The 24,955-nt window shown below is 49.6% G+C and overlaps 23 non-coding genes across 23 annotated transcripts; all 23 read left to right on the plus strand.

The window, feature by feature from the left end:
• Window positions 1-269: 269 nt before the first annotated feature.
• Window positions 270-342, plus strand: Trnaa-agc. Its single transcript has one exon. It is a non-coding gene; the product is annotated as a tRNA-Ala (tRNA).
• Window positions 343-1,344: 1,002 nt separating this feature from the next.
• Window positions 1,345-1,417, plus strand: Trnaa-ugc. Its single transcript has one exon. It is a non-coding gene; the product is annotated as a tRNA-Ala (tRNA).
• A 416-nt stretch (window positions 1,418-1,833) lies between these two features.
• Window positions 1,834-1,906, plus strand: Trnaa-agc. Its single transcript has one exon. It is a non-coding gene; the product is annotated as a tRNA-Ala (tRNA).
• A 1,003-nt stretch (window positions 1,907-2,909) lies between these two features.
• Trnaa-ugc lies at window positions 2,910-2,982 on the plus strand. The gene has a single exon. It is a non-coding gene; the product is annotated as a tRNA-Ala (tRNA).
• A 416-nt stretch (window positions 2,983-3,398) lies between these two features.
• On the plus strand, window positions 3,399-3,471 carry Trnaa-agc. The gene has a single exon. It is a non-coding gene; the product is annotated as a tRNA-Ala (tRNA).
• A 1,002-nt stretch (window positions 3,472-4,473) lies between these two features.
• On the plus strand, window positions 4,474-4,546 carry Trnaa-ugc. The gene has a single exon. It is a non-coding gene; the product is annotated as a tRNA-Ala (tRNA).
• A 416-nt stretch (window positions 4,547-4,962) lies between these two features.
• Window positions 4,963-5,035, plus strand: Trnaa-agc. Its single transcript has one exon. It is a non-coding gene; the product is annotated as a tRNA-Ala (tRNA).
• A 1,002-nt stretch (window positions 5,036-6,037) lies between these two features.
• Trnaa-ugc lies at window positions 6,038-6,110 on the plus strand. The gene has a single exon. It is a non-coding gene; the product is annotated as a tRNA-Ala (tRNA).
• A 416-nt stretch (window positions 6,111-6,526) lies between these two features.
• Window positions 6,527-6,599, plus strand: Trnaa-agc. The gene has a single exon. It is a non-coding gene; the product is annotated as a tRNA-Ala (tRNA).
• A 1,002-nt stretch (window positions 6,600-7,601) lies between these two features.
• On the plus strand, window positions 7,602-7,674 carry Trnaa-ugc. Its single transcript has one exon. It is a non-coding gene; the product is annotated as a tRNA-Ala (tRNA).
• A 416-nt stretch (window positions 7,675-8,090) lies between these two features.
• Window positions 8,091-8,163, plus strand: Trnaa-agc. The gene has a single exon. It is a non-coding gene; the product is annotated as a tRNA-Ala (tRNA).
• Window positions 8,164-9,165: 1,002 nt separating this feature from the next.
• On the plus strand, window positions 9,166-9,238 carry Trnaa-ugc. Its single transcript has one exon. It is a non-coding gene; the product is annotated as a tRNA-Ala (tRNA).
• Window positions 9,239-10,729: 1,491 nt separating this feature from the next.
• Window positions 10,730-10,802, plus strand: Trnaa-ugc. Its single transcript has one exon. It is a non-coding gene; the product is annotated as a tRNA-Ala (tRNA).
• Window positions 10,803-11,218: 416 nt separating this feature from the next.
• Trnaa-agc lies at window positions 11,219-11,291 on the plus strand. Its single transcript has one exon. It is a non-coding gene; the product is annotated as a tRNA-Ala (tRNA).
• Window positions 11,292-12,293: 1,002 nt separating this feature from the next.
• Trnaa-ugc lies at window positions 12,294-12,366 on the plus strand. Its single transcript has one exon. It is a non-coding gene; the product is annotated as a tRNA-Ala (tRNA).
• Window positions 12,367-12,782: 416 nt separating this feature from the next.
• Window positions 12,783-12,855, plus strand: Trnaa-agc. The gene has a single exon. It is a non-coding gene; the product is annotated as a tRNA-Ala (tRNA).
• A 1,002-nt stretch (window positions 12,856-13,857) lies between these two features.
• On the plus strand, window positions 13,858-13,930 carry Trnaa-ugc. Its single transcript has one exon. It is a non-coding gene; the product is annotated as a tRNA-Ala (tRNA).
• A 416-nt stretch (window positions 13,931-14,346) lies between these two features.
• On the plus strand, window positions 14,347-14,419 carry Trnaa-agc. Its single transcript has one exon. It is a non-coding gene; the product is annotated as a tRNA-Ala (tRNA).
• Window positions 14,420-15,421: 1,002 nt separating this feature from the next.
• Window positions 15,422-15,494, plus strand: Trnaa-ugc. Its single transcript has one exon. It is a non-coding gene; the product is annotated as a tRNA-Ala (tRNA).
• A 416-nt stretch (window positions 15,495-15,910) lies between these two features.
• Window positions 15,911-15,983, plus strand: Trnaa-agc. Its single transcript has one exon. It is a non-coding gene; the product is annotated as a tRNA-Ala (tRNA).
• A 1,002-nt stretch (window positions 15,984-16,985) lies between these two features.
• Window positions 16,986-17,058, plus strand: Trnaa-ugc. Its single transcript has one exon. It is a non-coding gene; the product is annotated as a tRNA-Ala (tRNA).
• Window positions 17,059-17,474: 416 nt separating this feature from the next.
• On the plus strand, window positions 17,475-17,547 carry Trnaa-agc. Its single transcript has one exon. It is a non-coding gene; the product is annotated as a tRNA-Ala (tRNA).
• Window positions 17,548-24,585: 7,038 nt separating this feature from the next.
• Trnaa-agc lies at window positions 24,586-24,658 on the plus strand. The gene has a single exon. It is a non-coding gene; the product is annotated as a tRNA-Ala (tRNA).
• Window positions 24,659-24,955: the final 297 nt, after the last annotated feature.

Below are 24,955 nucleotides of genomic sequence, written 5' to 3' on the forward strand. Positions count from 1 at the left end.
AGTGCAAATCTGCCTTAGGTATAACGGCCTAACCTCAATGAAGTCTAGAGAGTGGACAACACGTTCGTCTACCTCAGAGCGTTGGCCGAACGCTATTTTCGACGTCGTGCGTGCCACTTTGATTTTGGCCAACTACGATTCGATACAGAATGCAGGAAACCTGAAAGACACCCTCACGGACACATTGAGAGTAGTGTTTGTCAGCGGAATAATGGGAGTGCAAGGGTCTGTGTCATTGATATGGCTGTATGTAGCGCAGTTCGTCAGCAGGGGGCGTAGCTCAGATGGTAGAGCGCTCGCTTAGCATGCGAGAGGTACTGGGATCGATACCCAGCGCCTCCAGAATTTTTAACACACCAACATGCGCACACTGCCATGCAAGTGGAATAATTCACAGCCAGAAAATGTGTCAAGGCAGATACGAGCCAACGATTAGCAGCCACAATTGGCAAGCGTGCTGTAATGCGCACGAAGCACCCTCCTCCCACCACTACACTTAATTTAGAAACAGTACAAGTGTTCCCATAAGATTCTCAAACCTATGTCGCAAAGATCAGCCTAGCGCCGAATTCACAAAAATCCCACTGCACATTCCAATTCTTGACGTGCAGTCGGCTGCTACTGGTGTTGCTAGTTGTGACTGCTGATGACAGATGCCGTAGCAATCAATTCATGGAGTGAGTTGTATGTTTTGCGATACTCTGTCTCTGACAAGCAAGCAGAGGTGACATAGGCGCGAACACAGGAAGCTTGCAGCCCCTCGCTGCCTGCAGACACCGAACAGCCACACTAGGAGGGCGGCCTAAGTCGTAGGCGAAATGTGCTCATTCGCTTGTGTGCGACGTCAAGCTCTAAATAAGGCTGTCACTAGCGTGAGCGTCGTGTAAAGTCGGAAAAGTCGTCTGCGTGGGTGAGTGCCATGTTTGGGGAGCGATTCGTAGTTTGCGCAGTGCAATGGAGACGCGGAAAGTTGTTGTGGCCCAGTCTTTTGCAGTTGGACGACAAGAGTGGTACACAGTAGTAAAGTGCGAGGCAGTGAGTTGGCATGAACAGTCGAGTGCACAATGGGTCTTCAGATGTGCTTGTTACCTCAGGTGCTGTGTGATTGTCGACATGGAGTGAAAACGGAGCAACTTGTGACTGTCCCTTCAATTTAAGACGTTAAAAACGGACGGAATTTGCAGTCGTAATACCAGAGCATCGAAACTACTTGGAACTCTTGCGTATGTGAACGTGTCCGCGCCTTTGTACTCTGGTCCCTTCACCCCTGCAAACCAACCAACCATCGTGTCCGTGCACATAAGAGTAGCAAAGAACGGAGAACAGCGCAGCTTGGTTGTGCTTGGGGGCGTAGCTCAGTTGGTAGAGCGTTCGCTTTGCATGTGAAAGGTCCCGGGTTCAAGCCCCGGCGCCTCCATGTTTTGTGGTCAGTGCGTGGTAAGTGTTGGTCGCGGCGAGCCTAAAGGCACGCAAGATGTTGCAAAGCCAGCGTCACAGACTCGTATACTGACGTAAGGAGAGCAAGACGTAAATGTGAGGACCGGCTGTTGTCGAGGTGTCATCGAGTGCAAATCTGCCTTAGGTATAACGGCCTAACCTCAATGAAGTCTAGAGAGTGGACAACACGTTCGTCTACCTCAGAGCGTTGGCCGAACGCTATTTTCGACGTCGTGCGTGCCACTTTGATTTTGGCCAACTACGATTCGATACAGAATGCAGGAAACCTGAAAGACACCCTCACGGACACATTGAGAGTAGTGTTTGTCAGCGGAATAATGGGAGTGCAAGGGTCTGTGTCATTGATATGGCTGTATGTAGCGCAGTTCGTCAGCAGGGGGCGTAGCTCAGATGGTAGAGCGCTCGCTTAGCATGCGAGAGGTACTGGGATCGATACCCAGCGCCTCCAGAATTTTTAACACACCAACATGCGCACACTGCCATGCAAGTGGAATAATTCACAGCCAGAAAATGTGTCAAGGCAGATACGAGCCAACGATTAGCAGCCACAATTGGCAAGCGTGCTGTAATGCGCACGAAGCACCCTCCTCCCACCACTACACTTAATTTAGAAACAGTACAAGTGTTCCCATAAGATTCTCAAACCTATGTCGCAAAGATCAGCCTAGCGCCGAATTCACAAAAATCCCACTGCACATTCCAATTCTTGACGTGCAGTCGGCTGCTACTGGTGTTGCTAGTTGTGACTGCTGATGACAGATGCCGTAGCAATCAATTCATGGAGTGAGTTGTATGTTTTGCGATACTCTGTCTCTGACAAGCAAGCAGAGGTGACATAGGCGCGAACACAGGAAGCTTGCAGCCCCTCGCTGCCTGCAGACACCGAACAGCCACACTAGGAGGGCGGCCTAAGTCGTAGGCGAAATGTGCTCATTCGCTTGTGTGCGACGTCAAGCTCTAAATAAGGCTGTCACTAGCGTGAGCGTTGCGTGAGCGTCGTGTAAAGTCGGAAAAGTCGTCTGCGTGGGTGAGTGCCATGTTTGGGGAGCGTTTCGTAGTTTGCGCAGTGCAATGGAGACGCGGAAAGTTGTTGTGGCCCAGTCTTTTGCAGTTGGACGACAAGAGTGGTACACAGTAGTAAAGTGCGAGGCAGTGAGTTGGCATGAACAGTCGAGTGCACAATGGGTCTTCAGATGTGCTTGTTACCTCAGGTGCTGTGTGATTGTCGACATGGAGTGAAAACGGAGCAACTTGTGACTGTCCCTTCAATTTAAGACGTTAAAAACGGACGGAATTTGCAGTCGTAATACCAGAGCATCGAAACTACTTGGAACTCTTGCGTATGTGAACGTGTCCGCGCCTTTGTACTCTGGTCCCTTCACCCCTGCAAACCAACCAACCATCGTGTCCGTGCACATAAGAGTAGCAAAGAACGGACAACAGCGCAGCTTGGGGGCGTAGCTCAGTTGGTAGAGCGTTCGCTTTGCATGTGAAAGGTCCCGGGTTCAAGCCCCGGCGCCTCCATGTTTTGTGGTCAGTGCGTGGTAAGTGTTGGTCGCGGCGAGCCTAAAGGCACGCAAGATGTTGCAAAGCCAGCGTCACAGACTCGTATACTGACGTAAGGAGAGCAAGACGTAAATGTGAGGACCGGCTGTTGTCGAGGTGTCATCGAGTGCAAATCTGCCTTAGGTATAACGGCCTAACCTCAATGAAGTCTAGAGAGTGGACAACACGTTCGTCAACCTCAGAGCGTTGGCCGAACGCTATTTTCGACGTCGTGCGTGCCACTTTGATTTTGGCCAACTACGATTCGATACAGAATGCAGGAAACCTGAAAGACACCGTCACGGACACATTGAGAGTAGTGTTTGTCAGCGGAATAATGGGAGTGCAAGGGTCTGTGTCATTGATATGGCTGTATGTAGCGCAGTTCGTCAGCAGGGGGCGTAGCTCAGATGGTAGAGTGCTCGCTTAGCATGCGAGAGGTACTGGGATCGATACCCAGCGCCTCCAGAATTTTTAACACACCAACATGCGCACACTGCCATGCAAGTGGAATAATTCACAGCCAGAAAATGTGTCAAGGCAGATACGAGCCAACGATTAGCAGCCACAATTGGCAAGCGTGCTGTAATGCGCACGAAGCACCCTCCTCCCACCACTACACTTAATTTAGAAACAGTACAAGTGTTCCCATAAGATTCTCAAACCTATGTCGCAAAGATCAGCCTAGCGCCGAATTCACAAAAATCCCACTGCACATTCCAATTCTTGACGTGCAGTCGGCTGCTACTGGTGTTGCTAGTTGTGACTGCTGATGACAGATGCCGTAGCAATCAATTCATGGAGTGAGTTGTATGTTTTGCGATACTCTGTCTCTGACAAGCAAGCAGAGGTGACATAGGCGCGAACACAGGAAGCTTGCAGCCCCTCGCTGCCTGCAGACACCGAACAGCCACACTAGGAGGGCGGCCTAAGTCGTAGGCGAAATGTGCTCATTCGCTTGTGTGCGACGTCAAGCTCTAAATAAGGCTGTCACTAGCGTGAGCGTCGTGTAAAGTCGGAAAAGTCGTCTGCGTGGGTGAGTGCCATGTTTGGGGAGCGATTCGTAGTTTGCGCAGTGCAATGGAGACGCCGAAAGTTGTTGTGGCCCAGTCTTTTGCAGTTGGACGACAAGAGTGGTACACAGTAGTAAAGTGCGAGGCAGTGAGTTGGCATGAACAGTCGAGTGCACAATGGGTCTTCAGATGTGCTTGTTACCTCAGGTGCTGTGTGATTGTCGACATGGAGTGAAAACGGAGCAACTTGTGACTGTCCCTTCAATTTAAGACGTTAAAAACGGACGGAATTTGCAGTCGTAATACCAGAGCATCGAAACTACTTGGACCTCTTGCGTATGTGAACGTGTCCGCGCCTTTGTACTCTGGTCCCTTCACCCCTGCAAACCAACCAACCATCGTGTCCGTGCACATAAGAGTAGCAAAGAACGGAGAACAGCGCAGCTTGGTTGTGCTTGGGGGCGTAGCTCAGTTGGTAGAGCGTTCGCTTTGCATGTGAAAGGTCCCGGGTTCAAGCCCCGGCGCCTCCATGTTTTGTGGTCAGTGCGTGGTAAGTGTTGGTCGCGGCGAGCCTAAAGGCACGCAAGATGTTGCAAAGCCAGCGTCACAGACTCGTATACTGACGTAAGGAGAGCAAGACGTAAATGTGAGGACCGGCTGTTGTCGAGGTGTCATCGAGTGCAAATCTGCCTTAGGTATAACGGCCTAACCTCAATGAAGTCTAGAGAGTGGACAACACGTTCGTCTACCTCAGAGCGTTGGCCGAACGCTATTTTCGACGTCGTGCGTGCCACTTTGATTTTGGCCAACTACGATTCGATACAGAATGCAGGAAACCTGAAAGACACCCTCACGGACACATTGAGAGTAGTGTTTGTCAGCGGAATAATGGGAGTGCAAGGGTCTGTGTCATTGATATGGCTGTATGTAGCGCAGTTCGTCAGCAGGGGGCGTAGCTCAGATGGTAGAGCGCTCGCTTAGCATGCGAGAGGTACTGGGATCGATACCCAGCGCCTCCAGAATTTTTAACACACCAACATGCGCACACTGCCATGCAAGTGGAATAATTCACAGCCAGAAAATGTGTCAAGGCAGATACGAGCCAACGATTAGCAGCCACAATTGGCAAGCGTGCTGTAATGCGCACGAAGCACCCTCCTCCCACCACTACACTTAATTTAGAAACAGTACAAGTGTTCCCATAAGATTCTCAAACCTATGTCGCAAAGATCAGCCTAGCGCCGAATTCACAAAAATCCCACTGCACATTCCAATTCTTGACGTGCAGTCGGCTGCTACTGGTGTTGCTAGTTGTGACTGCTGATGACAGATGCCGTAGCAATCAATTCATGGAGTGAGTTGTATGTTTTGCGATACTCTGTCTGTGACAAGCAAGCAGAGGTGACATAGGCGCGAACACAGGAAGCTTGCAGCCCCTCGCTGCCTGCAGACACCGAACAGCCACACTAGGAGGGCGGCCTAAGTCGTAGGCGAAATGTGCTCATTCGCTTGTGTGCGACGTCAAGCTCTAAATAAGGCTGTCACTAGCGTGAGCGTCGTGTAAAGTCGGAAAAGTCGTCTGCGTGGGTGAGTGCCATGTTTGGGGAGCGATTCGTAGTTTGCGCAGTGCAATGGAGACGCGGAAAGTTGTTGTGGCCCAGTCTTTTGCAGTTGGACGACAAGAGTGGTACACAGTAGTAAAGTGCGAGGCAGTGAGTTGGCATGAACAGTCGAGTGCACAATGGGTCTTCAGATGTGCTTGTTACCTCAGGTGCTGTGTGATTGTCGACATGGAGTGAAAACGGAGCAACTTGTGACTGTCCCTTCAATTTAAGACGTTAAAAACGGACGGAATTTGCAGTCGTAATACCAGAGCATCGAAACTACTTGGAACTCTTGCGTATGTGAACGTGTCCGCGCCTTTGTACTCTGGTCCCTTCACCCCTGCAAACCAACCAACCATCGTGTCCGTGCACATAAGAGTAGCAAAGAACGGAGAACAACGCAGCTTGGTTGTGCTTGGGGGCGTAGCTCAGTTGGTAGAGCGTTCGCTTTGCATGTGAAAGGTCCCGGGTTCAAGCCCCGGCGCCTCCATGTTTTGTGGTCAGTGCGTGGTAAGTGTTGGTCGCGGCGAGCCTAAAGGCACGCAAGATGTTGCAAAGCCAGCGTCACAGACTCGTATACTGACGTAAGGAGAGCAAGACGTAAATGTGAGGACCGGCTGTTGTCGAGGTGTCATCGAGTGCAAATCTGCCTTAGGTATAACGGCCTAACCTCAATGAAGTCTAGAGAGTGGACAACACGTTCGTCTACCTCAGAGCGTTGGCCGAACGCTATTTTCGACGTCGTGCGTGCCACTTTGATTTTGGCCAACTACGATTCGATACAGAATGCAGGAAACCTGAAAGACACCCTCACGGACACATTGAGAGTAGTGTTTGTCAGCGGAATAATGGGAGTGCAAGGGTCTGTGTCATTGATATGGCTGTATGTAGCGCAGTTCGTCAGCAGGAGGCGTAGCTCAGATGGTAGAGCGCTCGCTTAGCATGCGAGAGGTACTGGGATCGATACCCAGCGCCTCTAGAATTTTTAACACACCAACATGCGCACACTGCCATGCAAGTGGAATAATTCACAGCCAGAAAATGTGTCAAGGCAGATACGAGCCAACGATTAGCAGCCACAATTGGCAAGCGTGCTGTAATGCGCACGAAGCACCCTCCTCCCACCACTACACTTAATTTAGAAACAGTACAAGTGTTCCCATACGATTCTCAATCCTATGTCGCAAAGATCAGCCTAGCGCCGAATTCACAAAAATCCCACTGCACATTCCAATTCTTGACGTGCAGTCGGCTGCTACTGGTGTTGCTAGTTGTGACTGCTGATGACAGATGCCGTAGCAATCAATTCATGGAGTGAGTTGTATGTTTTGCGATACTCTGTCTCTGACAAGCAAGCAGAGGTGACATAGGCGCGAACACAGGAAGCTTGCAGCCCCTCGCTGCCTGCAGACACCGAACAGCCACACTAGGAGGGCGGCCTAAGTCGTAGGCGAAATGTGCTCATTCGCTTGTGTGCGACGTCAAGCTCTAAATAAGGCTGTCACTAGCGTGAGCGTCGTGTAAAGTCGGAAAAGTCGTCTGCGTGGGTGAGTGCCATGTTTGGGGAGCGATTCGTAGTTTGCGCAGTGCAATGGAGACGCGGAAAGTTGTTGTGGCCCAGTCTTTTGCAGTTGGACGACAAGAGTGGTACACAGTAGTAAAGTGCGAGGCAGTGAGTTGGCATGAACAGTCGAGTGCACAATGGGTCTTCAGATGTGCTTGTTACCTCAGGTGCTGTGTGATTGTCGACATGGAGTGAAAACGGAGCAACTTGTGACTGTCCCTTCAATTTAAGACGTTAAAAACGGACGGAATTTGCAGTCGTAATACCAGAGCATCGAAACTACTTGGAACTCTTGCGTATGTGAACGTGTCCGCGCCTTTGTACTCTTGTCCCTTCACCCCTGCAAACCAACCAACCATCGTGTCCGTGCACATAAGAGTAGCAAAGAACGGAGAACAGCGCAGCTTGGTTGTGCTTGGGGGCGTAGCTCAGTTGGTAGAGCGTTCGCTTTGCATGTGAAAGGTCCCGGGTTCAAGCCCCGGCGCCTCCGTGTTTTGTGGTCAGTGCGTGGTAAGTGTTGGTCGCGGCGAGCCTAAAGGCACGCAAGATGTTGCAAAGCCAGCGTCACAGACTCGTATACTGACGTAAGGAGAGCAAGACGTAAATGTGAGGACCGGCTGTTGTCGAGGTGTCATCGAGTGCAAATCTGCCTTCGGTATAACGGCCTAACCTCAATGAAGTCTAGAGAGTGGACAACACGTTCGTCTACCTCAGAGCGTTGGCCGAACGCTATTTTCGACGTCGTGCGTGCCACTTTGATTTTGGCCAACTACGATTCGATACAGAATGCAGGAAACCTGAAAGACACCCTCACGGACACATTGAGAGTAGTGTTTGTCAGCGGAATAATGGGAGTGCAAGGGTCTGTGTCATTGATATGGCTGTATGTAGCGCAGTTCGTCAGCAGGGGGCGTAGCTCAGATGGTAGAGCGCTCTCTTAGCATGCGAGAGGTACTGGGATCGATTCCCAGCGCCTCCAGAATTTTTAACACACCAACATGCGCACACTGCCATGCAAGTGGAATAATTCACAGCCAGAAAATGTGTCAGGGCAGATACGAGCCAACGATTAGCAGCCACAATTGGCAAGCGTGCTGTAATGCGCACGAAGCACCCTCCTCCCACCACTACACTTAATTTAGAAACAGTACAATTGTTCCCATACGATTCTCAATCCTATGTCGCAAAGATCAGCCTAGCGCCGAATTCACAAAAATCCCACTGCACATTCCAATTCTTGACGTGCAGTCGGCTGCTACTGGTGTTGCTAGTTGTGACTGCTGATGACAGATGCCGTAGCAATCAATTCATGGAGTGAGTTGTATGTTTTGCGATACTCTGTCTCTGTCAAGCAAGCAGAGGTGACATAGGCGCGAACACAGGAAGCTTGCAGCCCCTCGCTGCCTGCAGACACCGAACAGCCACACTAGGAGGGCGGCCTAAGTCGTAGGCGAAATGTGCTCATTCGCTTGTGTGCGACGTCAAGCTCTAAATAAGGCTGTCACTAGCGTGAGCGTCGTGTAAAGTCGGAAAAGTCGTCTGCGTGGGTGAGTGCCATGTTTGGGGAGCGATTCGTAGTTTGCGCAGTGCAATGGAGACGCGGAAAGTTGTTGTGGCCCAGTCTTTTGCAGTTGGACGACAAGAGTGGTACACAGTAGTAAAGTGCGAGGCAGTGAGTTGGCATGAACAGTCGAGTGCACAATGGGTCTTCAGATGTGCTTGTTACCTCAGGTGCTGTGTGATTGTCGACATGGAGTGAAAACGGGGCAACTTGTGACTGTCCCTTCAATTTAAGACGTTAAAAACGGACGGAATTTGCAGTCGTAATACCAGAGCATCGAAACTACTTGGAACTCTTGCGTATGTGAACGTGTCCGCGCCTTTGTACTCTGGTCCCTTCACCCCTGCAAACCAACCAACCATCGTGTCCGTGCACATAAGAGTAGCAAAGAACGGAGAACAGCGCAGCTTGGTTGTGCTTGGGGGCGTAGCTCAGTTGGTAGAGCGTTCGCTTTGCATGTGAAAGGTCCCGGGTTCAAGCCCCGGCGCCTCCATGTTTTGTGGTCAGTGCGTGGTAAGTGTTGGTCGCGGCGAGCCTAAAGGCACGCAAGATGTTGCAAAGCCAGCGTCACAGACTCGTATACTGACGTAAGGAGAGCAAGACGTAAATGTGAGGACCGGCTGTTGTCGAGGTGTCATCGAGTGCAAATCTGCCTTAGGTATAACGGCCTAACCTCAATGAAGTCTAGAGAGTGGACAACACGTTCGTCTACCTCAGAGCGTTGGCCGAACGCTATTTTCGACGTCGTGCGTGCCACTTTGATTTTGGCCAACTACGATTCGATACAGAATGCAGGAAACCTGAAAGACACCCTCACGGACACATTGAGAGTAGTGTTTGTCAGCGGAATAATGGGAGTGCAAGGGTCTGTGTCATTGATATGGCTGTATGTAGCGCAGTTCGTCAGCAGGGGGCGTAGCTCAGATGGTAGAGCGCTCTCTTAGCATGCGAGAGGTACTAGGATCGATTCCCAGCGCCTCCAGAATTTTTAACACACCAACATGCGCACACTGCCATGCAAGTGGAATAATTCACAGCCAGAAAATGTGTCAGGGCAGATACGAGCCAACGATTAGCAGCCACAATTGGCAAGCGTGCTGTAATGCGCACGAAGCACCCTCCTCCCACCACTACACTTAATTTAGAAACAGTACAATTGTTCCCATACGATTCTCAATCCTATGTCGCAAAGATCAGCCTAGCGCCGAATTCACAAAAATCCCACTGCACATTCCAATTCTTGACGTGCAGTCGGCTGCTACTGGTGTTGCTAGTTGTGACTGCTGATGACAGATGCCGTAGCAATCAATTCATGGAGTGAGTTGTATGTTTTGCGATACTCTGTCTCTGACAAGCAAGCAGAGGTGACATAGGCGCGAACACAGGAAGCTTGCAGCCCCTCGCTGCCTGCAGACACCGAACAGCCACACTAGGAGGGCGGCCTAAGTCGTAGGCGAAATGTGCTCATTCGCTTGTGTGCGACGTCAAGCTCTAAATAAGGCTGTCACTAGCGTGAGCGTCGTGTAAAGTCGGAAAAGTCGTCTGCGTGGGTGAGTGCCATGTTTGGGGAGCGATTCGTAGTTTGCGCAGTGCAATGGAGACGCGGAAAGTTGTTGTGGCCCAGTCTTTTGCAGTTGGACGACAAGAGTGGTACACAGTAGTAAAGTGCGAGGCAGTGAGTTGGCATGAACAGTCGAGTGCACAATGGGTCTTCAGATGTGCTTGTTACCTCAGGTGCTGTGTGATTGTCGACATGGAGTGAAAACGGGGCAACTTGTGACTGTCCCTTCAATTTAAGACGTTAAAAACGGACGGAATTTGCAGTCGTAATACCAGAGCATCGAAACTACTTGGAACTCTTGCGTATGTGAACGTGTCCGCGCCTTTGTACTCTGGTCCCTTCACCCCTGCAAACCAACCAACCATCGTGTCCGTGCACATAAGAGTAGCAAAGAACGGAGAACAGCGCAGCTTGGTTGTGCTTGGGGGCGTAGCTCAGTTGGTAGAGCGTTCGCTTTGCATGTGAAAGGTCCCGGGTTCAAGCCCCGGCGCCTCCATGTTTTGTGGTCAGTGCGTGGTAAGTGTTGGTCGCGGCGAGCCTAAAGGCACGCAAGATGTTGCAAAGCCAGCGTCACAGACTCGTATACTGACGTAAGGAGAGCAAGACGTAAATGTGAGGACCGGCTGTTGTCGAGGTGTCATCGAGTGCAAATCTGCCTTAGGTATAACGGCCTAACCTCAATGAAGTCTAGAGAGTGGACAACACGTTCGTCTACCTCAGAGCGTTGGCCGAACGCTATTTTCGACGTCGTGCGTGCCACTTTGATTTTGGCCAACTACGATTCGATACAGAATGCAGGAAACCTGAAAGACACCCTCACGGACACATTGAGAGTAGTGTTTGTCAGCGGAATAATGGGAGTGCAAGGGTCTGTGTCATTGATATGGCTGTATGTAGCGCAGTTCGTCAGCAGGGGGCGTAGCTCAGATGGTAGAGCGCTCGCTTAGCATACGAGAGGTACTGGGATCGATACCCAGCGCCTCCAGAATTTTTAACACACCAACATGCGCACACTGCCATGCAAGTGGAATAATTCACAGCCAGAAAATGTGTCAAGGCAGATACGAGCCAACGATTAGCAGCCACAATTGGCAAGCGTGCTGTAATGCGCACGAAGCACCCTCCTCCCACCACTACACTTAATTTAGAAACAGTACAAGTGTTCCCATAAGATTCTCAAACCTATGTCGCAAAGATCAGCCTAGCGCCGAATTCACAAAAATCCCACTGCACATTCCAATTCTTGACGTGCAGTCGGCTGCTACTGGTGTTGCTAGTTGTGACTGCTGATGACAGATGCCGTAGCAATCAATTCATGGAGTGAGTTGTATGTTTTGCGATACTCTGTCTCTGACAAGCAAGCAGAGGTGACATAGGCGCGAACACAGGAAGCTTGCAGCCCCTCGCTGCCTGCAGACACCGAACAGCCACACTAGGAGGGCGGCCTAAGTCGTAGGCGAAATGTGCTCATTCGCTTGTGTGCGACGTCAAGCTCTAAATAAGACTGTCACTAGCGTGAGCGTCGTGTAAAGTCGGAAAAGTCGTCTGCGTGGGTGAGTGCCATGTTTGGGGAGCGATTCGTAGTTTGCGCAGTGCAATGGAGACGCGGAAAGTTGTTGTGGCCCAGTCTTTTGCAGTTGGACGACAAGAGTGGTACACAGTAGTAAAGTGCGAGGCAGTGAGTTGGCATGAACAGTCGAGTGCACAATGGGTCTTCAGATGTGCTTGTTACCTCAGGTGCTGTGTGATTGTCGACATGGAGTGAAAACGGAGCAACTTGTGACTGTCCCTTCAATTTAAGACGTTAAAAACGGACGGAATTTGCAGTCGTAATACCAGAGCATCGAAACTACTTGGAACTCTTGCGTATGTGAACGTGTCCGCGCCTTTGTACTCTGGTCCCTTCACCCCTGCAAACCAACCAACCATCGTGTCCGTGCACATAAGAGTAGCAAAGAACGGAGAACAGCGCAGCTTGGTTGTGCTTGGGGGCGTAGCTCAGTTGGTAGAGCGTTCGCTTTGCATGTGAAAGGTCCCGGGTTCAAGCCCCGGCGCCTCCATGTTTTGTGGTCAGTGCGTGGTAAGTGTTGGTCGCGGCGAGCCTAAAGGCACGCAAGATGTTGCAAAGCCAGCGTCACAGACTCGTATACTGACGTAAGGAGAGCAAGACGTAAATGTGAGGACCGGCTGTTGTCGAGGTGTCATCGAGTGCAAATCTGCCTTAGGTATAACGGCCTAACCTCAATGAAGTCTAGAGAGTGGACAACACGTTCGTCTACCTCAGAGCGTTGGCCGAACGCTATTTTCGACGTCGTGCGTGCCACTTTGATTTTGGCCAACTACGATTCGATACAGAATGCAGGAAACCTGAAAGACACCCTCACGGACACATTGAGAGTAGTGTTTGTCAGCGGAATAATGGGAGTGCAAGGGTCTGTGTCATTGATATGGCTGTATGTAGCGCAGTTCGTCAGCAGGGGGCGTAGCTCAGATGGTAGAGCGCTCGCTTAGCATGCGAGAGGTACTGGGATCGATACCCAGCGCCTCCAGAATTTTTAACACACCAACATGCGCACACTGCCATGCAAGTGGAATAATTCACAGCCAGAAAATGTGTCAAGGCAGATACGAGCCAACGATTAGCAGCCACAATTGGCAAGCGTGCTGTAATGCGCACGAAGCACCCTCCTCCCACCACTACACTTAATTTAGAAACAGTACAAGTGTTCCCATACGATTCTCAATCCTATGTCGCAAAGATCAGCCTAGCGCCGAATTCACAAAAATCCCACTGCACATTCCAATTCTTGACGTGCAGTCGGCTGCTACTGGTGTTGCTAGTTGTGACTGCTGATGACAGATGCCGTAGCAATCAATTCATGGAGTGAGTTGTATGTTTTGCGATACTCTGTCTCTGACAAGCAAGCAGAGGTGACATAGGCGCGAACACAGGAAGCTTGCAGCCCCTCGCTGCCTGCAGACACCGAACAGCCACACTAGGAGGGCGGCCTAAGTCGTAGGCGAAATGTGCTCATTCGCTTGTGTGCGACGTCAAGCTCTAAATAAGGCTGTCACTAGCGTGAGCGTCGTGTAAAGTCGGAAAAGTCGTCTGCGTGGGTGAGTGCCATGTTTGGGGAGCGATTCGTAGTTTGCGCAGTGCAATGGAGACGCGGAAAGTTGTTGTGGCCCAGTCTTTTGCAGTTGGACGACAAGAGTGGTACACAGTAGTAAAGTGCGAGGCAGTGAGTTGGCATGAACAGTCGAGTGCACAATGGGTCTTCAGATGTGCTTGTTACCTCAGGTGCTGTGTGATTGTCGACATGGAGTGAAAACGGAGCAACTTGTGACTGTCCCTTCAATTTAAGACGTTAAAAACGGACGGAATTTGCAGTCGTAATACCAGAGCATCGAAACTACTTGGAACTCTTGCGTATGTGAACGTGTCCGCGCCTTTGTACTCTGGTCCCTTCACCCCTGCAAACCAACCAACCATCGTGTCCGTGCACATAAGAGTAGCAAAGAACGGAGAACAGCGCAGCTTGGTTGTGCTTGGGGGCGTAGCTCAGTTGGTAGAGCGTTCGCTTTGCATGTGAAAGGTCCCGGGTTCAAGCCCCGGCGCCTCCATGTTTTGTGGTCAGTGCGTGGTAAGTGTTGGTCGCGGCGAGCCTAAAGGCACGCATGATGTTGCAAAGCCAGCGTCACAGACTCGTATACTGACGTAAGGAGAGCAAGACGTAAATGTGAGGACCGGCTGTTGTCGAGGTGTCATCGAGTGCAAATCTGCCTTAGGTATAACGGCCTAACCTCAATGAAGTCTAGAGAGTGGACAACACGTTCGTCTACCTCAGAGCGTTGGCCGAACGCTATTTTCGACGTCGTGCGTGCCACTTTGATTTTGGCCAACTACGATTCGATACAGAATGCAGGAAACCTGAAAGACACCCTCACGGACACATTGAGAGTAGTGTTTGTCAGCGGAATAATGGGAGTGCAAGGGTCTGTGTCATTGATATGGCTGTATGTAGCGCAGTTCGTCAGCAGGGGGCGTAGCTCAGATGGTAGAGCGCTCGCTTAGCATGCGAGAGGTACTGGGATCGATACCCAGCGCCTCCAGAATTTTTAACACACCAACATGCGCACACTGCCATGCAAGTGGAATAATTCACAGCCAGAAAATGTGTCAAGGCAGATACGAGCCAACGATTAGCAGCCACAATTGGCAAGCGTGCTGTAATGCGCACGAAGCACCCTCCTCCCACCACTACACTTAATTTAGAAACATTACAAGTGTTCCCATAAGATTCTCAAACCTATGTCGCAAAGATCAGCCTAGCGCCGAATTCACAAAAATCCCACTGCACATTCCAATTCTTGACGTGCAGTCGGCTGCTACTGGTGTTGCTAGTTGTGACTGCTGATGACAGATGCCGTAGCAATCAATTCATGGAGTGAGTTGTATGTTTTGCGATACTCTGTCTCTGACAAGCAAGCAGAGGTGACATAGGCGCGAACACAGGAAGCTTGCAGCCCCTCGCTGCCTGCAGACACCGAACAGCCACACTAGGAGGGCGGCCTAAGTCGTAGGCGAAATGTGCTCATTCGCTTGTGTGCGACGTCAAGCTCTAAATAAGGCTGTCACTAGCGTGAGCGTCGTGTAAAGTCGGAAAAGTCGTCTGCGTGGGTGAGTGCCATGTTTGGGGAGCGATTCGTAGTTTGCGCAGTGCAATGGAGACGCGGAAAGTTGTTGTGGCCCAGTCTTTTGCAGTTGGACGACAAGAGTGGTACACAGTAGTAAAGTGCGAGGCAGTGAGTTGGCATGAACAGTCGAGTGCACAATGGGTCTTCAGATGTGCTTGTTACCTCAGGTGCTGTGTGATTGTCGACATGGAGTGAAAACGGAGCAACTTGTGACTGTCCCTTCAATTTAAGACGTTAAAAACGGACGGAATTTGCAGTCGTAATACCAGAGCATCGAAACTACTTGGAACTCTTGCGTATGTGAACGTGTCCGCGCCTTTGTACTCTGGTCCCTTCACCCCTGCAAACCAACCAACCATCGTGTCCGTGCACAAAAGAGTAGCAAAGAACGGAGAACAGCGCAGCTTGGTTGTGCTTGGGGGCGTAGCTCAGTTGGTAGAGCGTTCGCTTTGCATGTGAAAGGTCCCGGGTTCAAGCCCCGGCGCCTCCATGTTTTGTGGTCAGTGCGTGGTAAGTGTTGGTCGCGGCGAGCCTAAAGGCACGCAAGATGTTGCAAAGCCAGCGTCACAGACTCGTATACTGACGTAAGGAGAGCAAGACGTAAATGTGAGGACCGGCTGTTGTCGAGGTGTCATCGAGTGCAAATCTGCCTTAGGTATAACGGCCTAACCTCAATGAAGTCTAGAGAGTGGACAACACGTTCGTCTACCTCAGAGCGTTGGCCGAACGCTATTTTCGACGTCGTGCGTGCCACTTTGATTTTGGCCAACTACGATTCGATACAGAATGCAGGAAACCTGAAAGACACCCTCACGGACACATTGAGAGTAGTGTTTGTCAGCGGAATAATGGGAGTGCAAGGGTCTGTGTCATTGATATGGCTGTATGTAGCGCAGTTCGTCAGCAGGGGGCGTAGCTCAGATGGTAGAGCGCTCGCTTAGCATGCGAGAGGTACTGGGATCGATACCCAGCGCCTCCAGAATTTTTAACACACCAACATGCGCACACTGCCATGCAAGTGGAATAATTCACAGCCAGAAAATGTGTCAAGGCAGATACGAGCCAACGATTAGCAGCCACAATTGGCAAGCGTGCTGTAATGCGCACGAAGCACCCTCCTCCCACCACTACACTTAATTTAGAAACAGTACAAGTGTTCCCATAAGATTCTCAAACCTATGTCGCAAAGATCAGCCTAGCGCCGAATTCACAAAAATCCCACTGCACATTCCAATTCTTGACGTGCAGTCGGCTGCTACTGGTGTTGCTAGTTGTGACTGCTGATGACAGATGCCGTAGCAATCAATTCATGGAGTGAGTTGTATGTTTTGCGATACTCTGTCTCTGACAAGCAAGCAGAGGTGACATAGGCGCGAACACAGGAAGCTTGCAGCCCCTCGCTGCCTGCAGACACCGAACAGCCACACTAGGAGGGCGGCCTAAGTCGTAGGCGAAATGTGCTCATTCGCTTGTGTGCGACGTCAAGCTCTAAATAAGGCTGTCACTAGCGTGAGCGTCGTGTAAAGTCGGAAAAGTCGTCTGCGTGGGTGAGTGCCATGTTTGGGGAGCGATTCGTAGTTTGCGCAGTGCAATGGAGACGCGGAAAGTTGTTGTGGCCCAGTCTTTTGCAGTTGGACGACAAGAGTGGTACACAGTAGTAAAGTGCGAGGCAGTGAGTTGGCATGAACAGTCGAGTGCACAATGGGTCTTCAGATGTGCTTGTTACCTCAGGTGCTGTGTGATTGTCGACATGGAGTGAAAACGGAGCAACTTGTGACTGTCCCTTCAATTTAAGACGTTAAAAACGGACGGAATTTGCAGTCGTAATACCAGAGCATCGAAACTACTTGGAACTCTTGCGTATGTGAACGTGTCCGCGCCTTTGTACTCTGGTTCCTTCACCCCTGCAAACCAACCAACCATCGTGTCCGTGCACATAAGAGTAGCAAAGAACGGAGAACAGCGCAGCTTGGTTGTGCTTGGGGGCGTAGCTCAGTTGGTAGAGCGTTCGCTTTGCATGTGAAAGGTCCCGGGTTCAAGCCCCGGCGCCTCCATGTTTTGTGGTCAGTGCGTGGTAAGTGTTGGTCGCGGCGAGCCTAAAGGCACGCAAGATGTTGCAAAGCCAGCGTCACAGACTCGTATACTGACGTAAGGAGAGCAAGACGTAAATGTGAGGACCGGCTGTTGTCGAGGTGTCATCGAGTGCAAATCTGCCTTAGGTATAACGGCCTAACCTCAATGAAGTCTAGAGAGTGGACAACACGTTCGTCTACCTCAGAGCGTTGGCCGAACGCTATTTTCGACGTCGTGCGTGCCACTTTGATTTTGGCCAACTACGATTCGATACAGAATGCAGGTAACCTGAAAGACACCCTCACGGACACATTGAGAGTAGTGTTTGTCAGCGGAATAATGGGAGTGCAAGGGTCTGTGTCATTGATATGGCTGTATGTAGCGCAGTTCGTCAGCAGGGGGCGTAGCTCAGATGGTAGAGCGCTCGCTTAGCATGCGAGAGGTACTGGGATCGATACCCAGCGCCTCCAGAATTTTTAACACACCAACATGCGCACACTGCCATGCAAGTGGAATAATTCACAGCCAGAAAATGTGTCAAGGCAGATACGAGCCAACGATTAGCAGCCACAATTGGCAAGCGTGCTGTAATGCGCACGAAGCACCCTCCTCCCACCACTACACTTAATTTAGAAACAGTACAAGTGTTCCCATACGATTCTCAATCCTATGTCGCAAAGATCAGCCTAGCGCCGAATTCACAAAAATCCCACTGCACATTCCAATTCTTGACGTGCAGTCGGCTGCTACTGGTGTTGCTAGTTGTGACTGCTGATGACAGATGCCGTAGCAATCAATTCATGGAGTGAGTTGTATGTTTTGCGATACTCTGTCTCTGACAAGCAAGCAGAGGTGACATAGGCGCGAACACAGGAAGCTTGCAGCCCCTCGCTGCCTGCAGACACCGAACAGCCACACTAGGAGGGCGGCCTAAGTCGTAGGCGAAATGTGCTCATTCGCTTGTGTGCGACGTCAAGCTCTAAATAAGGCTGTCACTAGCGTGAGCGTCGTGTAAAGTCGGAAAAGTCGTCTGCGTGGGTGAGTGCCATGTTTGGGGAGCGATTCGTAGTTTGCGCAGTGCAATGGAGACGCGGAAAGTTGTTGTGGCCCAGTCTTTTGCAGTTGGACGACAAGAGTGGTACACAGTAGTAAAGTGCGAGGCAGTGAGTTGGCATGAACAGTCGAGTGCACAATGGGTCTTCAGATGTGCTTGTTACCTCAGGTGCTGTGTGATTGTCGACATGGAGTGAAAACGGAGCAACTTGTGACTGTCCCTTCAATTTAAGACGTTAAAAACGGACGGAATTTGCAGTCGTAATACCAGAGCATCGAAACTACTTGGAACTCTTGCGTATGTGAACGTGTCCGCGCCTTTGTACTCTGGTCCCTTCACCCCTGCAAACCAACCAACCATCGTGTCCGTGCACATAAGAGTAGCAAAGAACGGAGAACAGCGCAGCTTGGTTGTGCTTGGGGGCGTAGCTCAGTTGGCAGTCAGCCGGCGGACGCGGTAGAGGTCGGACGTGCTGTGCTGCGCGCCGCGCCGTCGCTGTTTACGTGTGGTGAGTCGCTGCGCTTGCTTCAGTGTCTACCAGTGTTTTGGTGTGATCTGCAAATGAACTCGATTTCGTGATGTCTCAACCGAGTAGGAAAGACACACTGAAGTTTACTTTTGACAGAAATTTTGTCCGACCTAAATCTTTTGAAGTTGAGCTATGGTTAGAAGATGAAGTAAAGATAGGACTTGAGGACATAATCGGGATACATCTTTCGATTGTCAGTAGCACCGTTTTCGTTAAATTAGCTCGATCAGAGATGTGTGAGAAAATCGTTGAATCTTGTGGTGGTATCCTAAAGTTTAAACATAGTGATGGAAATGTGGGAGAAGTTGCTGTTTCGCATGCCGGCCTAGGAATACGGACTGTTAGAATTTTTGAACTTCCATTTGAAATAACCAGTGAACAGATCAACGCAGTGCTCTGTCCGTACGGTAAAATCATAAGCAATATTGCGGAACGTTGGTCTAGCGCACATAAGTTCCCGGTTCTTAATGGGGTGCGGCAATTGAAAATCGAGCTGCAGAAGCACATCCCGTCTTATGTAAACGTCTGCGGATATCGTGCGATAGTCATGTACGATGATCAGCCTCGAACGTGTGCCGCATGCAACTCGACGGGTCACGTGCGTGCCGAATGCATGCAGAGGCGAGTGGCGCAGCTGCCTGCCGGCGAGGCTGCCAGGCCCCCCGCGATGACATCACTGCCTGTGACGTACGTCGCCGCAGCGCGTGGGCTTCCGGCTATATCCACGGTCACCGAAGTCAGTGAAAATACTGTAGTGCCTGCGACAGTGACGCGAATGGAGACTGTTGCAACGCCGGAAGCGACCCCACCTAAACCCATAGAAATATCGCCGTCCGTCGTAGTCACAGAAGAACAGGCATCCGACATGCCCACGGATGCGTCCCCATCGGCCGCTGCTACTCCACGGGGGGAATCTCCAGCAGGTTCCGATCAAGGCCCACAAAATCGTACGTCTCCCAGAAAAACTAAAAAACGGAGAGTTGCCCGCCAGGGTGCAGAACAGATGGCACCGGTTCTGCGCGAAAAGGCTAAACAGATAGGTGAACAACTCAGTGACAAAGCATCTGATAGCACAAACCATGATCATCCCTCAGCCAGTTTATCATCAGTCATTGACAATGTCTCAGATGCTCTACCTCTGAACCCCGAACAGTCAGCTCAACTCCGAGCCGACTGTGATGTCCGCATGGTCAAACTCTATCCTGCTCACGAGTCGGTAACGCCCTCAACACAGCCACCGCCAACTAGTTGGGCAGACGATACAGAATCCACTGCCGACGTCGACAGTATGGATACTTCCGAAGCGGTGACAGCCGTAACTTCAGTCTCCAAAGACGACGATGTTAATGAGAAAGCTAACGCCTCGACAGAGTCTACCGCGCAAAAAGAACGCACGACTGCTCCCTTCTCAAACGGAGAATATTTTTAACTCTGCCTTTAAAGTGACTGTCAATACATGTTTTTGGTATCTGGAATTGCTTCCAAAGTGCTTTTACGACGTGACTTGTATTTCCAGCGTTATTTCTGTTTGATATCGGACTGGTTTTAGGTCTTGTTTCTGTTTAGTCCACCACAATTCCGCCACAGGCCTATCGACTTGCTACTCTCAATATTAATAAGATACGCAGCGCTCTTAAACTACAACATTTAACAGACTTTTTATATGCAGCTGATGTAGACATTTTGTTTGTACAAGAAGTAGCAGAGATCGGACTTGATTGCATACCAGGTTATAATGTCATCACTAATCCTGGGGCCGGTTGCGAATTAGGTACAGCTTTTATTGTGAAGGAAGGTATCATTATTCATGACGTCACGAAACTGCCGAACAGTAGGGGCATTGCGGGCACTTTTTATAACAACAGACTAATTAATGTATATGCCCCATCCGGTTCCAGTAATAGACGTCAAAGAGCAGAATTCTTTAAAGAAGAAATAGTTCCTCTCTTTGGCGTCCGCCACGACAATGTCATCTTCGGAGGCGACTTTAACTGTGTCATCAGTGCAAAGGACCAAACTCCCAATCTTAACAAATCACTTGAACTGGAACGAATTGTACGAGACTTGCGCTTAGTTGACTCTTGGGAGCTCAAGCATGGTGCAGCACCTGGGTTTACCCATATCACGACCCATTCGGCAAGCCGTCTCGATCGCATTTATGTCACACCCACTTTGAGGAATAACATTCTGCAATCAGAAGTATGGCCAGTGGCGTTCTCAGATCATGCTGCATACATCAGTACTATCACTCTCGACCGACAACGGACGTGTCGATACAGGGGCCTGTGGAAATTAAATGTTTCACATCTACAAGACTCGGCGTGTCAGGAAGCCTTCCTCAATACCTGGCGAGAATGTGAGCACCGATTTGCCTCTTATAATTCGGCCATTGATTGGTGGCTCAGGTGCGCCAAACCTAAAATTAGGTGGTGTTTCATGAACTACGCACGGGAAAAGGGCTTTTGGCTTCAAAGGACGATCAATTTCTATTTTCATTGTCTGCGGGAACTGTATATGCTCGGCACTTCGGCTGTCGAGAATTGTCAACGAATTAAGAAAATCCAGGCCAAAATCCTAACCCTAAGGAGGACGCAGCTAGAAGGCTACAAAGTCAGGTCACGGGTCCAGACTACTGTCCACCAAGAACTCACCTCAGTCTACCATATGATCCAAGAAAGTAGGAAAGGGTCCCGTAAACTACTGACGGAGTTAATTGCTGAGGATGGCGCAACGCTGACTACGCACAACGAGATTAAAGCGGCGGTGCTAAACTACTTCACCACCTTGATGTCCAATAAAGAAGTTAACGTGCAAGCGCAGAATGCTCTTTTGAATAATTTGCGCAACAGAGTCAGTCTCGTGGACGCGGAAAAGCTATTAGACGTGGCAACCGAAGAAGACGTGGAATATGTACTCTGGGAAAGTGCCAAGAATAAATCCCCCGGACCTGACGGAATTCCCGCCGAATTCTATCAAAAATTCTGGAACACCATAAAGGCGAAGATCACTTGCATCTGTAACGAACTTCTAGACCACAACAACGTGATCCCCACCAGCTTCTGTGACGGCATTGTCGTTCTAATTAAAAAAAACTCAGGCAGAGCAAACGTAAAAAAACTACGACCGATAACGCTGCTCAACAGCGACTATAAAATCTTTGCGAGACTTTTGGCCCACAGGCTTAAATCTACAATGACCAGTATCATTGGCCCTTACCAGACCAGTGTGGGAAAGGATCGGAAAATTCAACAGACTTTGTGCGACTACCGTGATTTAATCTCCATTGCGGAAGTCTGTAAGCTGAAATGTGCCATCATGTCCTTGGACTTCGACAAAGCCTTTGACAGGGTCAACCACCAGTATCTCTTTCGTACCATGTATTCGATGGGCTTTCCACCTGGGTTCGTCGCAATTATACAACAGATGGTAGCGAATAATTTCTCCAGAGTCATCATCAATGGCCAACCTACCCGAGCGATTGAGATAGCCAGTTCCGTCAGGCAGGGCTGCCCAATGTCCATGGCGCTTTTTGCGATTGCCATTGAGCCTTTGTTAGCTACCCTGACGCAAAGTTTACAGGGCGTCGTCATACATGGCTCCCGAGTAGTGTGCAAGGCGTATGCAGACGATGTCGGTTTCCTTGTACTAAATAGAACTGAAGTGGAGACCGCACTACAGCTAGTCAGGCAATATGAGCAAGCGTCGGGTGCACAACTAAACTGGACAAAGTCTGGAATATTCAATATTGGCCGCGGCCTAGGATCGCACCCTCACGGACAACTACGTCAGCTGAAGATCTTCAAGTGTCTTGGAATTGATTTTCAGAGTAACATTCGGCACACCATTGCAACCAACTATAGAAAGCTTCTACGGACTATTCGTGCCAGCATACGAGAACACAGTGTACGAAAACTAAATGAAATTCAGAAAGTAACGGTCGCAAATGTATACCTCACCTCGAAACTCAATTATGTCGCTCAAGTTTTACCAATGTCTACACTCACTGCAAAACGAATTATGTCAGCTTTAGGACAGTTTGTCAGCCATCACCACATTTTTAAAGTCCAGTTTGACACCTTAACGCTTGCCACAAAAAATGGTGGCTTAAATCTTGTCGATGTTGGAAAGAAGGCGCAAGCTTTATACATATCAAAAACTTTCCACCAATGGAAACACTCAGCTGATAGTCTCGCTGCTCACCTGCTTACTGAGATAGCTCCCGCCGACCTCAGTCCACCAATCACGGTGCAACATATTCCAAACGGACTTTACCACTTAAAATGGTTTTTACTGGAGTACAGTTATGTACAAACAAGGATCCCCGAACAGGAAATGAAGACAGTGAAACACGTTTACCAGGAACTTCTAAAAGATAAGAAGAAAAATAACATTGAAGAAAAATACAACCTTTTCGACTGGAAGGTAATCTGGGAGAACATCCATAGTCCGTACTTGCCGTCAACAATGAAAGCCACTTGGTATTTCGCAGTTAACAGAAAATTGGCCACTAACTCCAAACTACATAACATACACCTCGCAGAATCACCTTTGTGCACAACGTGTAATTTAATAGATACTGATGAACACAGGTTTGTGTGCGACAACGTAAAAGGTATATGGGAATATATCACGAACAAGTTAGCACTCATCAGTCGCACATCGCCCAGATACATAACCCCTGCTGCCTTTCTGACGCCGGACGATACCCCGTACCCACGGACGAGAAGGAACGCTCTAAACTGGTTAAAAGCCGCTACTGTACATTACTTATTTACAAAAGCAGAAAAGAGTAAAGAAGACTTCTGGGTCTATCTTACAACTCACCACCATATACTAATGAAAACGAAAAACTATAAGGATAACTTCGCCAACTACCTGCTCAAAACTATAACGTAAAAAAACAAAAAGTGACTGCTAGATCAATTGATTGAATTTCATGTTAACGAACATTCAGCAGATACTCACTCAAGTTAAGACGGACCATCTATACGGCGAATACTACGTCATGTTGACCGAACCACGAGTTACAAACACCTCTGAAGTAATCGATTGGCAATATTTCAAGCTTCATTTTGTAAGAAGAAGAAAATTCAGTTTTCTGTTTTCGAGAAATAATTTAGTTCTCTTTCAATTTCGCAGAGTTCAAAACAAAGCTTTTCTATTTTCGAAGAAATGGATTTTCACTTTCCTTTTACCTTCCTTGACGTTTTCTGTTACCACGAGGCAATGGAGCCGCAATAAATTTCAGTTCCTATTTACTTCCTATGGATGCTTGTATCTGAACGACGCATGTAATCCACAACGTTTTTCATTTTCCTTAAATTAAAGGCCTTTGATGCCGCGCCGACGAAGGCGACTAAATGGCGAGCAGAAGGACGGGCTATAAGGGGTGGATGGAGGCCCGAAAAAATAAAAAAAAAAAAAAAAATAAAAAAAAAAAAAAATAAAAAGTTGGTAGAGCGTTCGCTTTGCATGTGAAAGGTCCCGGGTTCAAGCCCCGGCGCCTCCATGTTTTGTGGTCAGTGCGTGGTAAGTGTTGGTCGCGGCGAGCCTAAAGGCACGCAAGATGTTGCAAAGCCAGCGTCACAGACTCGTATACTGACGTAAGGAGAGCAAGACGTAAATGTGAGGACCGGCTGTTGTCGAGGTGTCATCGAGTGCAAATCTGCCTTAGGTATAACGGCCTAACCTCAATGAAGTCTAGAGAGTGGACAACACGTTCGTCTACCTCAGAGCGTTGGCCGAACGCTATTTTCGACGTCGTGCGTGCCACTTTGATTTTGGCCAACTACGATTCGATACAGAATGCAGGAAACCTGAAAGACACCCTCACGGACACATTGAGAGTAGTGTTTGTCAGCGGAATAATGGGAGTGCAAGGGTCTGTGTCATTGATATGGCTGTATGTAGCGCGGTTCGTCAGCAGGGGGCGTAGCTCAGATGGTAGAGCGCTCGCTTAGCATGCGAGAGGTACTGGGATCGATACCCAGCGCCTCCAGAATTTTTAACACCCCAACATGCGCACACTGCCATGCAAGTGGAATAATTCACAGCCAGAAAATGTGTCAAGGCAGATACGAGCCAACGATTAGCAGCCACAATTGGCAAGCGTGCTGTAATGCGCACGAAGCACCCTCCTCCCACCACTACACATAATTTAGAAACAGTACAAGTGTTCCCATAAGATTCTCAAACCTATGTCGCAAAGATCAGCCTTGCGCCGAATTCACAAAAATCCCACTGCACATTCCAATTCTTGACGTGCAGTCGGCTGCTACTGGTGTTGCTAGTTGTG

The sequence above is a fragment of the Schistocerca piceifrons genome, chromosome 9 (genome assembly GCF_021461385.2).
Source record: "Schistocerca piceifrons isolate TAMUIC-IGC-003096 chromosome 9, iqSchPice1.1, whole genome shotgun sequence".
In the NCBI taxonomy this organism is placed as follows: Eukaryota; Metazoa; Arthropoda; class Insecta; order Orthoptera; family Acrididae; genus Schistocerca; species Schistocerca piceifrons.